Source organism: Prionailurus bengalensis, chromosome D2 (assembly GCF_016509475.1).
Source record: "Prionailurus bengalensis isolate Pbe53 chromosome D2, Fcat_Pben_1.1_paternal_pri, whole genome shotgun sequence".
Classification (NCBI taxonomy): Eukaryota; Metazoa; Chordata; class Mammalia; order Carnivora; family Felidae; genus Prionailurus; species Prionailurus bengalensis.
Genome location: NC_057351.1, coordinates 81354482 through 81368312, shown reverse-complemented (window position 1 = coordinate 81368312; position 13831 = coordinate 81354482). Strand labels below are relative to the sequence as shown.

Genomic DNA, 13831 nt, shown 5'->3' with positions numbered 1-13831 from the left:
CCTTTGATGAAGACCAGTTGTGAAAGCGCGAGTAATGCCAAAGAAATGCGTGGTGGTGACCCAGAAGTTTAATGTATGCATTTCCCCCTTGCTCTGTCTCTCTCCCTTTTTATTTTCAAGACATTGCTGCAGTAAATGTCACGAGTGGTAAAACAACATTTCCTGTGCTCGGACCCTTGGGAGAGAGGTTCAGGGAAGGACGGATCCGGAGGGATGCGTTTCATCAGCGAGTGCTAGATGCCTTTTGGCACGGTACTTAGGTAATGGCATCAGAAACGGGGATCAGTCCTAGGGAGGCGTGTCCTGTCCTGAGAAAATAGCCCCCGGGCAGAATGTCTGCTCTGAGGCCTGAGAACGCATTTCAGCACATGGACGAACCCACCACCTTGACGTGTCCCAAAGAAGGGACCGTGGGGTGACAGATGCCAGCTCTCTCCAGCCCTACGAGCAGCAGGAGGCAGTGGCCCAATGGCTAAGCCATCAGCTCTGGACACAGGCAAGCTGCTCTGTGTCCCTGCTCTGCCACTTTGCAGCCAGATGGCCTGGGCAAGTCCCCCGACTCCTTCAGCCTGCTTCCTGCTCTAAACAGAGACTCGTGATCCCAGCACCCACTCATTGGGTGGGCTTGGCCGCAGGCAGCAGGAACAGACCCTGCTGACCTCGGAAAGGGGATCTACAGGAAGGAGGTGGAGTCGATAAGAGAAGAAAGTGTGAAGCACCGGGTCTCAGATGGGATGAGGGCCGCTCAAGTCTTGTTGGAAGGCCCAGCGGACGAGCTCATCAAGGTCTGATAAGGCCAGTCCTTGTGTCCTCTTTCAGGGTCAAATCCTGGAGAGAGTATCCAGTAGGTCCATTTAGACATGCCCCCACCTCTTGGCTGGAGGAAAACAAGGCACTTACTTTGGCCGGTGGGGGAGGCAGGGCTTCAATTACCAGAAGAAGGAGGCAAGAATGTTATGGGGATTAATGGACATCATGCATGTAAAGTCCTTGGCACTGTGCCTGCCACATGGCAAGAGCTGAAAAATCAGATGTTGTGTATTAACCATTATGCATGGAATGATGGATAGCAGGTCAATAATACAAGCTACTCCAAGTAAGAAGCTAATGATGCACACACACAAATGAGTACAATTGAAATTGGAAATCGGAATGAGACTGGCAGACTGCATCGATGTCAACAGCCTGGTGGTGATGTTTATCATCCCAGAGGTCTGCAAAAATGTTACCAATTGGGGAAACTGGGCAAGTTGTACAGAGGGACCTCTCCGTCTTACTTTTTGACACCTGCGTGTATTTCTACAAGGATCTTGATAAAAATTTCAGTTAGCAAGAAAACAAACAAAAACACAAAGAAGAAGAAAGCTAACTACTCCCAAATCCTAAGAAGTTTTTTGTCCCCATTGGAGTTTTTTCTTCAATTCCCCATCCACACCCTCCTTCCCCACCAAAAGAACCGCCCCCCCCAGAAGAAAAAAGCTGTTTACATGTAAGACACTTGACAGGATTAAAAATTATTTTTAAGCATTTGAGAAAAACATGGGATATAACAAAAGTGCAAGGCCAGGGCAGAATGTTCCCTTGCTAAAAATCCTCCTTGTTGGACATTTGAGGAGCACACACATACGCACCGCCCTCCCAATAAACATGTGAACAAAACATCAGCCTGGCTTGTCCCCACCGGTTTATCTTAGAGCTGTTTGTCCGCCAGTCTTTTCTCCAAAATGTCAGTTTATTTAAGTAAAGGTGGGCCCCTTCACTTACAGCGAGTGTCAGCTCGTGAGGGTCCTGTTAGGTCTCTTGAGTCCTTGAATTCCTGTTTACACATTCTGCGATGATACTGCAAGAAGGAACGTCCTCCAGGCCCTTTGAAGAGCCCTGTGGTCTGTATGCTTGGCTTCCTGCTTTCTGTGGTCCTCCTGGATGGACTGGAGCCCCTGCCCTGGTGGTGGTGGAATCTGGCCCCGCACCAGATTCTCGCTCATTCGTTCTTCCTCTTTCTGGTTCCTCCAGCTGACATTTATCAGCGATCTACTGGGCAGGAGTCCTTGTGCTAAGCAGAATGGACACCAAGATCCAGGTCCCAACTTGAAGAAATTTACAGCCGGATAGAGGGTCACGATAAGTGCTCTAGTATGACCAGTCAAGGCAGTGGGTCTGTGTGTCCTGAGCATATAACTAAGTGCTGGATGAATTTAGGAGGAAAAAAGCTAATGCAGCCATTTAAATACCTCCAGCTCCTGCAGTTTGACTTATGTTGTAGGCAAAGGCTACATACTGGGGTGGGTTTTCCCAAGCACCTCTACAGACTCGTAACCTCTGTTTCCCCTTGTAGAGTTAAACACGCTGTGCCCCCAACCACCACCACTAGCTGGCACACCCACTTTGTGGTTTAGAGGCAGTAGAGACCTGGGTGTTTGCATTTGACTCTATTAACCATCAGACGTGGCGAGATTTTAGGAGGAATGGGTTACAGGATTTAGAAATGTCTTCCAGAGCCAACTGGAAAGAGAGGAGGCCAGGAGTCAGGACTCAGGAGACACAGAAGCTGAGTGGTCTCAGGCAGATTACTTAACTGCTCTGTGTCTCAGTTTCCTTAAACTGTAAATGGAACTGTAGTTAATTGTACTCAGTGGGTGGTTCTGGGAGTGAAATACGTGAACACCTGAGAAGCACTCCTGGCACGACCTAGCTTGTGGAACGTGCTGAATGACGTCCCCAAACACTCACATGTCTTTGCATGCTGGCAAGCCAGTCAGAGGGCAGAGATGTCTGCCAGTTGGCCCCAGAGGGCAGCGATGGGCCAGCGGGTGGAAGGTATGGTACAGTTGGGGAAGCCAAGGCAGGCATCTGGGAGGGCCCCATGGTGATGCAGTGGCATGTGTGTGCTAGGTGAGAGTCAGAAGCACAAGGAAGGACAGAAGTGATCACTTACCGCGTGCCGGCCTCTGTGTGAGTGCTCTCGCATGGGGAACTTGGCTCGTCCCATCCGTGTGAGTCCCAGTGTGTAGGTGAGAACCTGGCATATAGAATAGGCCTTATTTCGAAAAGAATGCCTGAATTTTGGGCTTTGATTCTTTCCGTAACCCGATGACGTGTAGGATCTGTGATTGCCATCCACATTTTGAAGATGAGGAGATGAAGCCTGAAGGAGCACGGTACATCGCCCAAGTAACGTCAGTGATGCACTCTGGGGCCAGCAGAGGGTAAGGGCCTGGGACTCAAACCCACGTCAGACGCTTTCTCCTGCTGTGCTCTCCCAGGGCCTGCCGACCTCACAGCCCTCAGAGACACTTCCGATTCTCAAGTCTCTGGTTTGAAGAGATTACCGAGTTCCAAGAGCCCGTCGCTGAGTCACTGGATCACTGTGGGCGCTCCGGAAGCAGGCCCCATTTGTATTTCTGGGAATTTTCCTGAATGGCCAGACAGAAAAGGAGGTGAAGTTATGGCCACTGTGTGCTGACTCTTTTGTCTCTTCGTTGCCACCATGCTGATTTGAGAGGGATTTTTAGAGTCACGCGTTCGTTATTTATGGTTGACGTTTTTATTGGTGCCAATAACTAGATAGCCAAAAGAATTCCTGCTTGGTGACTTATTCTCAAGGTCGGCACCCAGGCTTTGTCTTAAGTAATTCGCTTTCTTCTTTGGCTATGGAACACCATGACTCAGGGCCAGGAAGCTCGTGAGTTTCTCAGGACCGATCCAGACCCTGGGATCGCCCATGTGTCACAGACGGCAGGCTCTCCCCTGAATATCTCGCAGTATCTGTCAAGGGGACGAGGGCTTCCGAGTTCCTGTTTCTGCTGTCGATACGTGAGTGAAATTCAGATAGCCAACTCTGTTGCTGTGAAATTATTCTCATTGCTGGCTTTGCTGACATCGTACTTGAGTGGAATCAAAGCCATTTTGTCTAGGAGAAAGGGTGAGAAGAGTTAATATTATACACAAGCGTTTTAGATGGTGATATTTTAGAACCGTCTCCAAAGACGGTAATGCTTAGATAGAGCACACACCAGATTCTCCTTAAGCATCCTTCCGTTCTGACTCCGTATGCAGCATGGTGTGGTTTGAGAGGGACAGTTTGAGGCTAAACACAGAAAGGGCTTTCTTAGGAATCACTTTCAGATCTTTTAAAGGATGATCGGAGTTATTTTCCAAAGAGAAATGATTTTATACACTTTTGAAAGGATTTGCCCTGGAATATTAAGTGCAAAACTTCTTTGCCATAGGAAAGTAAAATCTTAAACATGTACCCGCCTGGATGGCCGGATATTAGCAGAGTTTATGCTGGGGTTGTCCATGGGCATTTTCTTGAGGACGTTCTGAAAGGTTAAATCAGGGATATTTTATGATACCTTCAAGATAAAGCAAGGAGTTGGGGCACCTGGGTAGCTCAGTAAGTCAAGCCGCTGACTCCTGATTTCGGCTCAGGTCCTGATCTCCCAGTTCGTGGGTTCGCGTTCCACATCAGGCTCTGAGCTGACAATGCAAAGTCTGCTTGGAATTCTCTCTCTCCCTCTCTCTCTCTGCACCCCCCTTCTCTTTCTATCTCTCAGAAAAATTTAAAGAAAAATATAAAGCGACGAATAAGCAATCACTCTCAACTTTGCACTGATAGATCAACAGCCCGTGGATGTCTTTTCATCCGTCTCCCACTGTCTGAGAAACGGGTACCATTTTGTCCCTGGGGCCATTTTATTTCTGTTTTCTTTTACTTTATTTTTTGCCTATCATATTTATCACTTTCTCCTCCAGGACTCCAGGATTTTTGTGTCCTGGTTTATTCTCTTTGCCTTTACCGTCTTTCCTGGGCCCTCCCCCACTTGCTCCTTCCCTTCCCTCTAAATGCACCCTGACCCCTCCATTGTTAAAGAGTCTATATCCATCCACCCATCTACTCATGCACCTGTCCATCCACCCCGTCGCATTTTTCTCTCTCCTCTCGCAGCCACGCTGTGTATAACTGGGGTCCTGTCGCCCACCCTCTTCTGCTTCCAACGCCCGCCTCCCCGCCCTCTTCTTCCAGAGACCTCCAAGGCAGGGCCACTTTCTTGTCCAATCCAAAGCCTCTTTTCTCAGTCCACATCTTCCTTGCCCTCTGGCACTGTTATCATCCTGACCTTGAGGGACACCCTTCTCTGGTCTCCATGGTGCCCGTTTCCCTAGCGTCCCAAACTATCTCACTGTTCATCCCCTTCCTCCTCGAGCCTCTAAGTGTGGGTGGGTGTGAGGGCATGCAGTCCTCGGCCCCAGGGCCTTACTTCTTTAGGCTTTCTCTGAGGCCTACCTCCCACTGCTGTGGGTTCCAAAATGCGTGCCTCTGGCCCTGACCTTTCACCCACTGTCCAGTCCTCCAGGGATGTCCCCCTAACGCCAGCCTCTCCAAATGTGAGTTCCTGGTTCCCCCTTGCCCTCCGCGGCTTCCATTCCCAACTGCATGCCGTCTCGGGGTGACAGGACCCCGTTCTCCCTTCACTGTCCACATCCGGTCTGCGTCCTTGTGTCTTCCTTCAGAGACTCTCTTGGGCGTGTCCCTGCCCAGCTCCAATTTCGCATCTGTGCACATGTAGGGCCTTCCAAGTGTCCTAGATGAGCTTCTAGAAATTTCCTGCCACCAGTTCACCTTATAAAGATGCCAGACTCGGGTACCGGACTTGTCGTGTCCCTCGCTGTGTCTGCCGGAGCAGCCTGGAGCGTGTCCCTGTTGTTCACTCACCTTCTGAGCAGCGGAAGTCCTGGGGCCTCAGGGTAGCTCATAAGTCCCTATGTCATGACGGCAGCTTCCTGTCTGTATCTGTTGCTGCTTACCGCCCTCCTCCTCCATGCAGCCCCCTCCCAGATCACGCACCCTCGGTTTCACCGACATGTAGTTATCCCTCATTTCAGACACCCCTGGACACTGACCTCCCCACGTCCCTGCTCGTACAGCGAATTCGCAGCCACTCGTGTTCTAACGTACAACCCCAGCGTCATCTTCTCCAAGCTTTTCCTGTTCACAATCTACTGCTCCCCAACCCCTGCCCCGCCTCAGCGAGTTTTCCTCTTTATTCCCTTACAACTCTGTCATCACGTGTGTGTTCCATTAAATCCATTCATCGGTCTGCTTATACTTATGGAGTGGGAGCTATTTGGGATCTGACATATGGCATCTTCTCTCTGAATCCCCAGCATGAGACCTAGAAGTTAATAGATGCCGATAAATACCGACTGAATGAAACGTTAAGTGACACTTTCCTGCTGAGAAAACGGGGTTGGGTCCCTGTGACTTGGCTCATCCAAGGGCAGGCATTGCACCATACTTACCCTGAGTTTCCAACACACAGTCGGCTCAAGCTCTCCAGAAAACCCTGGAGGCGTGTGCCCTCCCTTTTCTCTGCCTCCAGAGCCTGTCCGTCTCCCTCGCCGTCTGTTGCCCTCCTCTCCTCCGTGCGGTCTACAGTTACCGTTCACATACGGCCGATACCCTGCACGGTCAAGTACTTGAACGTGTTCTCCAGCTGTCTTTCGCTAAATTTGTCTTATCTCCCAGAATCGTGTGTGAGCGGAATGAAGGCAGAGGCCACACTAGACGGTTTTTTGAACACCACCGAATCTGGATTCATGGCGTGCACATAGCTGTACATCAAATACTTGATGAGTTGTTTAGATATCTCATAGTTCATTTCCAAGTATTCAAGACCATCAGCGTCACAGTTTAAAGGCTGAACCCTGATGCTCTAATCGGAGTTGCCAAAACATGAGTAGGAGTCTGGAAATGACTAGAATTTCAGCAATAGAGAAACTTCCTGCCCCCAGTCTGATTCAGTTGGTAGTGTTCCCTTCACTAGACTTTAATAGAGCCACAAATCTCTTCTAAACCAGTTTGCTCTAGAATTGAAAAGAGCTCACATGTAGGGGACCGTCACTGACGCTGAGCCTTGAATTATGTATGCAATGTCACGTCTGCAGTGTCCTGGGCCCGTCAGAAGCCCTCCGAGCTCTGCAGAGTAGCGAGAGTCTGATGCCAGGACAAAAGATGTTGGAGTCTGCTTTCATTTCACTACTTCTCAGAAATGCCTAGATGTTTGTCTAAGAAGCAGAGTGTTTTTAAAATTAGTATTCTTCGGGGCGCCTGGGTGGCACAGTCGGTTAAGCGTCCGACTTCAGCCAGGTCACGATCTCGCGGTCCGGGAGTTCGAGCCCCGTGTCAGGCTCTGGGCTGATGGCTCGGAGCCTGGAGCCTGTTTCCGATTCTGTGTCTCCCTCTCTCTCTGCCCCTCCCCCGTTCATGCTCTGTCTCTCTCTGTCCCCCAAAAAATAAACATTGAAAAAAAAATTTAAAAAAATAAAATAAAATTAGTATTCTTCTATTCATAAAGCCGGTATCTGTAAAAGTATCGCTTTTATCCCCCCTAAAAAGGAGTCGTTAAAAACAATCCATAAAGGTTCAGCTGGGTTATAATCACACACTCGGGATTGCAGTTCGAAACTGTCACCAGTTGTCCTTCTACGTCGCTTGAACATCTAAGAGCTGGGCCCAAGTCTGCTGACAAGGACTTGGTGGCTGTCGGTGGCAGCTCCTTGGAGCAGGGACCTCAGGCCCGGGCTCCTCTGCGACAGAGGGTGGCCAGGATGCTGCCTGTTCAGCAGCTGCGGGCTGAGTGACGCGGTCACGCTGGCCTCCTCCTGCGACATTCTGCAGTGTGGAGACGGGACGAAAGTCAACCGGGAGAAAGAAAAGGATGACGTCATGGCCTGCTCCACATGGGAGGATGGGTGGCCTGGGTCCCACCCCTTTCGCTGGGGGGTTGGGGGTGGGGGTGGGCAGCCTCCATGTGGAGAGCAGAGGAAGGGGCCCTTCCGTGAGATCATACCAGTCCACGACACTTTGTGACCGATGTCAAAGCGAGGCTCCTTCTCCGCGTGTCTAAGGCCAGAGCTGGGACGATCTGCATCTACTTGTTTCTTCCCAAACGTAGGCGTCCTGAGGCACCTGGGACCCCAGCCATGGTTTTCTTTGTTGTGTGCGTGGAAAACCGCGAGTAGGAATTTTTGCACCGATTCCCACTCAAGTGAAGCAGGGCCGATCCCCCCAAACGGGTTCGCTTGGCATGTTATCGGAGGGTTTGTGGGGACCCGCTGTGGGCTGGTGGGGGAGGAGCCCATGACTTGTGAACTGCTGCGTTCCCAGGGTCTCACCCTCCCCCGTCCCCCATGCAATGCCAGGCTGCTTACATCGTGCTTAATTCTGCATCATTTGGCCTTGATTTTGAAAGCCCTTGGGGGATTCCATGGAGAATGAGCAAGGCTGTTCAGTATTTACTGCTGAACCAGAGCTACAACTCTATCCCCTGCTTGTAGAAAAGCCTTAGCACTACAAGTCTGATTTTATAAAATAGGTGAGTGGGGGGTTCCTTACAATGTCAAGGGTATTTTAAAGTATGTTTTTACAACTTGACAGAGTCTGGGGAGAAAAGAGACTTAAAACTGAAGTGCTCGTTGCTGCCGCCAATTGAAAATGAATCACAAATGAAGATAAATCACCCCTGAGCGTATAACGCGGAACAATGGGAAAATATTATCAGAATTGTAAAAATCTGATTTGCATGCAACTTCTCAGAAACATAGCCTTGCAAGCATAAACCGAGGCAAGCAGACTGACTCATGTAAGGGGGGGAAAAATCAGTCTAAGATTCCAAACATGTATGTCAGGAGATGATTATTGGATTTGAAAAAAAAAAAAAAAAAATACCGCGTTTTACAAAGTATACCCCACCAGCTCTCTTTGCCATGGGGGATTCCAGTGAGCATTTATAAAATGCACTGACTGCCAAGACGCTGTAGAGAGTATCAGTAAGACTGTTAATAACACAATTTACTAGGTATCTGCCGCTTATATTTATCCTGCGCACATATTGTCTCCACTCCTTACGGTAATCTTACAAGCGTTCTTCCCCCCGTTTGATACACGGGGGCATTCTCAGAGTGTTTCCACAGCTCAGCCCAGGCCCCGCGGCCGATGGGGGACAGCGGCAGAGGTCACTCAGTTTATCCTGGCCTTAAACCTACCTGCTCTCCCACGCCTTCCCAGCATCCCCCAGGCAAGCGAGAGGCCGCAGGGACCAAGTTCTGGCCACGGCCTCAAACAGCAGACGGAACCTTGGCCCAACATACATGTTATGCTTTTCAGGAGGGAGAGCTGTTGCCCGAGACAGAGATTCGGAGCGAAGACACATTTTCTAAGAGACTGGAGGAAACAATTTACTGAATGACATTTTTTTAGAAGTCGCTGTTATTTCCTAGCTGTGATTTTTTTTTTAATTGAGGTATAATTCACCTGGTCTAAAACTCACCATTTTTTTTTTTAATTTTTTTTTAACATGTATTTATTTTTGAGACAGAGAGAGAGCATGAACGGGGGAGGGTCAGAGAGAGGGAGACACAGAATCTGAAACAGGCTCCAGTCTCTGAGCTGTCAGCACAGAGCCTGACGCGGGGCTCGAACTCACGGACCGCGTGAGATCATGACCTGAGCTGAAGTCGGCCGCTTAACCAACTGAACCACCCAGGCGCCCCTAAAACTCACCGTTTTACGGTGTATAATTGCTGTGGTTTTTAGTAGATTCACAGTGTTGTGCGGCCATCGCTGCTCTGCAGTTTTGGACCATTTCCTTCATCCCCAGAAACCCCATACCTGATAAGGTCACGTCCTGGTCCCCGTTTTCCGTGCCCCCACCCCCTGGGAGGCACTAATCCTTCTGTCTCTACGGACTTACCGATTATTCTGGACATTTCCTATAAATGGAAGTATGCGATATGTGGCCTTTTGTGTCGGTTTTGTTCACTTAGTGTCCTGTTTTCAGGGTCCGTCCACGTCGTAGCAGGTGCCAGTGCCCTGTTCCGTTTTCTGGCTTAATAATATTCCACTTGTTTGGAAATGCCACACTTTGCCTATCCATTCATCAGTTTCTTCTTTTTTAATTATTTCTTTTAAATGTTTATTTTTGAGAGAGAGAGAGAGAGCGAGCGCAAGCAGGTGAGGGGCAGAGAAAGAGGGAGACACAGAATCCAAAGCAGGCTCCGGGCTCTGAGCCTTGAACCCAGGGTTCCAAGGCAGGGTCCTTGGGTTGAACCCATGGACCGTGAAGTCATGACCTGAGGCGAAGTCAAGATGCTTAACCAACTGAGCCACCCAGGCGCCCCTCCATTCATCAGTTTCTGAATGATTTTGATGCCACGATAAATTTCGTTCCAAAGGGTTAGGTTGGTTAGCAAACCAGCAAGCTTGAGTCCGCCCCTAGCAAACATGGGCCGTCGTCCGTCTAGCAACACCTGCGGCAGCCAGATCTCCAGTGGCTTCTTGTGGTTCGAGAAATAACATGGAAACTCCTGACAGAGACCTTCCCACTGTCAGCCTCTTGCTGTGTGTTTACTGTGTCCATGGTGGTTCGGGATGGAGGAGGAGACCCACAGGAAATGAGTGGACACACACATTTACAATAAACACACAGTTATCAGTGAGAAATGTACTTTTAACACAAGGGAAGGAAGCGGTAGGAAAGAGGGAGGGGTGGCTGGTCAGCTGTGCACTCTCCACATTCAGGCCGAACAGGTGGCAGCCAGGCAGACGGTCCTGGCAGGCAGAACCTTCCAGGCAGAGAACAGAGCTCGTGGGGACTCTCAGGCACAAAGGACACACCTCTTTGAGAAACGAAACGACCAGACCCCCTGAGAGAGCACCGCTGCTACATGTCATCCAGCAGAGTTAGTCATGTCGATCCTGTTGCACATTACGTCCCTGGTACCCATTCCCATAAGAGAATCATTAGTCCAGGGGTGCCTGGGTGGCGCAGTCGGTTAAGCATCCGACTTCAGCCAGGTCACGATCTCACGGTCCGTGAGTTCGAGCCCCGCGTTGGGCTCTGGGCTGATGGCTCGGAGCCTGGAGCCTGTTTCCGATTCTGTGTCTCCCTCTCTCTCTGCCCCTCCCCCGTTCATGCTCTCTCTCTCTCTCTCTGTCCCAAAAATAAATAAAACGTTGAAAAAAAATTAAAAAATAAAAATAAAAAAAGAGAATCATTAATCCAGAATCAGATCATACCTGTTGGAAATACAAAGCTGAATAAATACTCTACGCTTTAAATTGATTTCTAAAAAGTGCATGTCATTGCATACAGTCATTTATTTTAGAAAGGTAGGATTCGTTCTCAGTGCACCAAAGCTTTGGGCTAGACGTCCCCAATTACTCAGAAGGTTGGTGGTTAGAAGTCCAAAGAGATTTTTGCAAAAGCAGTGAGGGGAAGTCTGCTGACCTTGCACTGGTGACATTTCCAGTAGATTCCCTGTTAGGTCGTGTCTCACAGAAAGGGCTGGATCCGCACCTACCTTCTCAGTAGGGCACCGCTGATTATGTCAGAGGTCCATGGAAACGATGTGTTTTTCTTTTTTTCCCATACACCTTTTATTTCCACAATTTTCATACCTCCAGTTAGAAAACATTGACAAATGATAGATACATGCAGGGCTCTTTGAATGAGTTCAGCCTCAAAAGTTAATCTTTAACCCTGACATTTTTGCTGGAAATGGTTCTCCCTTACTCCCACAACAAAAGAATAAAATGTTGACACAGTTTTCACTTCTTAATTTTGGTTTATTTCAGCTCCCAAGGTGCCCACTTAGTCAATGTGATCAAACTCATAGAACCTGAGGCCTAAATATTTAAGTCCCTGAAACCTTCTCCTTTATCTCCTTGTCAATGAATAATTCATTTGTCCGCATAGCCTCTGAAGCAGATCTTCTTTATAAAAGAAAAAGGGGGGAGGGTACGTAATAGACCAGAATAAATGCCGGTAAAATTTCAGGTTTGCCCTTGGAAGCTAAGCTAAGATTTTGAGAGAAAAAATGAGTTTTTGGTTCTCGAGGCTTCTTAGCACATAACTATGGATTTCTTTTAGGATCTATTGACTGGAAGTAGTATCAACATAGATATTTAAGCATCATACCACACCAATTCCTATTGTAGAGATTATATTCCATGTTGTGTTAATTTCTAGAACGTTCTACCAATTTTTAGACTTATCGCTTAAACTCTCAGGAGTTAACTTAAAATACCATGGTGGCAAGAGTTCGGGGGACCTCGTTTTCCACAACGTATGTGCTCGTCAAAAAGAACGAAAGTTGAATTCTTACAAAGAAAACCCTTTTAATGACTTTTTTGTGTGGCCAATGGCCATCCTTGCAGACCAGCAAACAACCCTGGGGAAAACTTCTCTATTAGTGTTCTTACTAGAACGAGGAATAGGGTAGTGGGTTCCACATCTCTCATCATCCAGAAAAGGAGGCATAGTGGCTTTAAAGAAAATCTCCAAAATTTTTTTTTTACATTTCTTTATTTTTGAGAGACTGAGCACAAGTGGGGGAAGGGCAGAGAGAGAGCGAGACACAATTTGAAGCAGGCTCCAGGTTCCGAGCTGCCAGCACAGAGCCTGATGTGGGGCCCGAACCCACAAACTGCGAGATCATGACCTGAGCCGAAGTCAGACGCTTAACCGACTGAGCCACCCAGGCGCCCCGAAAATCTCCAAATTAAATAGCCCAAGAGGGTACTTGTTTAAAGAGTGCTGGGAAGTGTGTTAATAAATGCAGCCGCAGGTGGGGGCCATGTGCTGTCCCTCATGCCGTGTGCAGTTGCCCACACGCATGGGTGATAAAATGCAGACGGGCTGTGCTCAGTTTTGCGTTGTTTTAGATTCTCTGCAGAGGAGGCCCCGTGTTGCCTGCCCCCGCCACCGTTGTCTCTAGGGGCCGTCCCTCAGCCTGGGTGATGCCACCTCCAGGGCTCTTGTCCGTCCTCAGTGATCTGATCGCTCCTGAGACCCTTCCCAGGGCTCCTCCTTGCCGGTGCTCCCCCCCGCCCCCCCCACACACACATACCCTTCCACCCTACAGACAGACTGGTGTTTCCAGCTCTGATTTCTCTGGAGTTCCAGATCAGTCTGGTATTTTCTGGAAACCGGATTGCCCATACCCGGCTGTCCCACAGGATCTCAGCCTCCGTAAATCTAACACTAAGCTGTAGTTTTGCTCTCCTCAACCCCCATTGTCCCTGGGCTCCACATCTCAGGCTCCAGCATTGCCACTCACCCAGCAGCTCAGAGTCAGACCCTGGAGAGTTTCTGGAACCGCCCGGTGTGCTACCTGCATGCACAGGGCGTGCCGATGCCGGCTTCGGCACACCTTCCCGATTCCTTTGATTTTCTCGCCTCTGCTGCTGCTCGCCTGGTCCCACCCGCCCCCCTCCTCTGGGGGCTGGACAGGTTAACCCTGCAGGTTATCTCCACCCTGGACAAAAGTGTTCTCTCCTGAACACAAAGTGTTCTTCCTCCTCCCTGAGGGAGGCCATGTGCCACCCCAGGATGACACTGATTCCTCTGGTGCAGCACTCAGAGCCTGCCTGAGCCCCTGCGCCCCAGCCCTCCCCTCCCTACCTGACCCTGAACTCGGGCCATCCCCTGGGCAGCCCCTGCTTGTACCACACTCCCCATGGCCCCTCATCTGGCCAAGTCCCGCCACCGTGCAGGGTGGCTGTCACCTCCTCGCATCGCTCAGCTCCCGCGAACCTCCGTGCCTCCACATTGTACCTCCTCCCATCCCGCACGCATCCGGGTCCTAGGATCCCACTCTCTCATTCCTGGTGCCACCGCCCTGGTCGAACATCTCCATTATTTTTCATGCGAGCCTGTTATTTTTAAACGTTTTTAAACCAGTGGAGTCCCTCCCTTCAAGGGAAACCCAGAGCATAAAGTGGAGAGGGAGCAGGAACTGAGGAAGACGCTGGAGGAGGAGAGGGAGG

The 13831-nt window shown here is 49.6% G+C and overlaps 1 protein-coding gene and 1 long non-coding RNA gene across 4 annotated transcripts in view; one reads left to right on the top strand and one right to left on the bottom strand.

Moving 5' to 3' along the window:
• Window positions 1-13831, top strand: part of ADAM12 (ADAM metallopeptidase domain 12) — a 350864-nt gene that overhangs the window by 113878 nt on the left and 223155 nt on the right. The window lies entirely within an intron of this gene.
• LOC122493373 lies at window positions 51-6832 on the bottom strand. Its single transcript, XR_006299873.1, has 2 exons — window positions 6304-6832; window positions 51-3910 (listed from the first exon to the last, which is right to left on the bottom strand). It is a non-coding gene; the product is annotated as an uncharacterized LOC122493373 (long non-coding RNA).